Source organism: Rhagoletis pomonella, unplaced genomic scaffold, assembly GCF_013731165.1.
Source record: "Rhagoletis pomonella isolate Grant_MI unplaced genomic scaffold, Rhpom_1.0 Rhpom_scaffold_00004, whole genome shotgun sequence".
NCBI lineage: Eukaryota > Metazoa > Arthropoda > Insecta > Diptera > Tephritidae > Rhagoletis > Rhagoletis pomonella.
The window spans coordinates 25898669-25901237 of record NW_023458558.1 but is presented as its reverse complement, the minus strand read 5'-3'; the positions used below and the strand labels follow the sequence as shown (position 1 = coordinate 25901237).

Here is a 2569-nt window from a genome sequence, read left to right as displayed (position 1 = left end):
TTTTACTAGGGAATTTCGACTGCCCAAAAATTTATTTTTATGATGCGTAAGCGCAATGAATTCGTTCGTAGAACAATTTAGACTTTTCTTCTCTTTTACATTTATTTACAGCTATAATATCGTTTTTATGATACTCACGTACGTACTGCCCATCATTTCGATGACATTCACTTATTCACGAGTGGGCTTTGAGCTTTGGGGCTCAAAAGCAATTGGCGAACATACACCGCGACAGGTAGAGAATGTCAAAAGCAAGAGGAGGGTAAGTAGAAGATCTGGAAGTTGTTAAGAGAATTTGTTTAAGTAAATTTTACTTTAAAGGTTGTATAAGCACAGAGGATTCTTGCTTTTACTTACATATGTACATGTCGTCGTTTAAAGTACAAACCCGCGTATCAGAAAAATGCAAAACCGCGTATGTGAGGTTGCATAAATTATTTTCTAGCGAGTAAAAATACTCATATTTCAAAATGGTTCTCATTTTTATAAAGCAATCGTATTTCTGGCTAGTATATTTCAGGACGAATGGACAAGGATTTATCCAAGAGCTTGTGTGAGCAAATCCAATTTTTTGCAGCAACTGTTAGTTACGTGGTTTTATACTTTAAACGACGATATGTAGATATATAGCTAAGCGATTATCCTCTAGTAAAATCTATATGCACATACTTAAAAATTAAAAACAAAAAGCAATGTTTAAGCAAAAAACAAAACCGACTTCAATTCTGATATAAAAATTTAATTTCTTCATAATCCAATGATCGGATCTAAACCAAATTAGTATGGGACCACAAGGTCTGGGGTAAGGCCTTTCCTTTGAAAAAATAGAAATCGGTTAACGTGGTCCAAAAATATGCGGCAACATACATTAAAAAAGAAAATAAATAAAAAAAATTTCGACGAATTGATAACCTTCTCCTTTATTGAAGTCTGTTAAATATTGAAAAGGATAATATAGTGCGAATTGAAAGCAATGTGAGTACTGTAAGCTATTTGCCCAATGCATTTTACGAGTATGTATGTTAGGGTGGTCACAAAATGCAAGTGAAAACCGTAAAGTCCGAATTTAATTGCTTTCATCGCCTAGGCTTGTTCCACATCGAAAAATAGACCTCTGTTTTTATATTTTTGGTAAAAAATATACAGAATTCTTGAAAACCAACGACTACGATTTATATAAATCTTTTATAAAGGAAAGATGTTACCGCACAGGTGGCCTCGTACTAATTTGTTTATATCCGATCGTTGGATCATGAAGAAATTAACGATAATCATAATTTTTAAAAGAGAATTTAAAATGGGTTTGGTTTTTTGCTTAAAAATTACTTCTAGTTTTCTATTCAGTTTGAAACTTAGAATATTTTTTTTTTTTTTAATTGAAAATTCTTATTCGAGATATTTAGGGCTTCTGTTATATTTACAATCAAAATTACAGATATTGTTGATAGTAGTACATATTTACTCTTAAAATGTTAATATTTCTGTGTTCGTATGGAATGGTAGGTTATGTCGGGAAGTTGGCTTTACTATACTGCGGCATTCCCTTTATTTATTTAAACGTTAAGGAATACAAGGAATACCTTGATGAGTCGTAATTACAATATTCACTTCCTGGTATCGGAACTATTTCTTGCACGTTTAGTTGCCAAAAGTTCCAGCCTTTCGACGTCAGCTACTATTCAATACGAACACAGATATACATACATTCCATTCCTTAATTATGCATACATATTCTACAATCTTCTTTTCATCATCATTTATCACTATTGAGTACTCAATTAAAGACACTTTCTTTCAGGTGGTCAAAATGATGATGGTTGTTGTGTTGATATTTGCCGTTTGTTGGCTGCCATTTCACACATACTTCATTGTCACTTCATGTTATCCGGCGCTGACAGAAACACCATTCATACAAGAAGTTTATCTGGGCATATATTGGCTAGCCATGAGCAACTCCATGTATAATCCGATTATTTACTGTTGGATGAATTCGAGGTATGTATGTACATATGTCCATAGGTACCTATAAGGATAAGTATACATATGACATGCATCTGATTCAAAATATACAACATGAGGATACCTATTCATACACACATACTTACACAAAGAAACATTTTTATCCCTGCAAGATAAATTCAGTTGAATGAAAGTGAAAAGAGTTTGATTTATGTGGTTTGGTTTATTCTAAGAATCAGTCGGATTGTCATTTGATATTCCTTAGTGTCAGTGTAAAAGTTACGAAACTAAATCGTTATCACTGCGGCTGGATGTTTCACTTCAACCCGAGGCAAGAAATTTATGCTTTTACAATCGTATGTGTATCAGGGTGGTCCAAAAATGCCTGTGGGGGAAAAAGTAAATTCAGAATTTTGTTGCTCTCACCTCTAGGATTGTTCTATACCGAAAAAATTATACCCCTATTTTTTTATTTTAAAATCAAAAAACGTTTAAAGGTCGCTCAAAGCGACCAAAGTTTTCCATGTATTTTGTATGGGGAAAAAACAACTTTTCGTAGATCTGGTATAGAATTCTTAAAAATCAATATTTTTCTATCGGAAAACTCTAT

The 2569-nt window shown here is 32.9% G+C and overlaps 1 protein-coding gene across 1 annotated transcript in view; it reads right to left on the bottom strand.

Moving 5' to 3' along the window:
- LOC118737325 (tachykinin-like peptides receptor 99D) overlaps nucleotides 1–2569 on the bottom strand; it is a gene marked incomplete at its 5' end in the record, with an annotated part of 41183 nt that overhangs the window by 18698 nt on the left and 19916 nt on the right.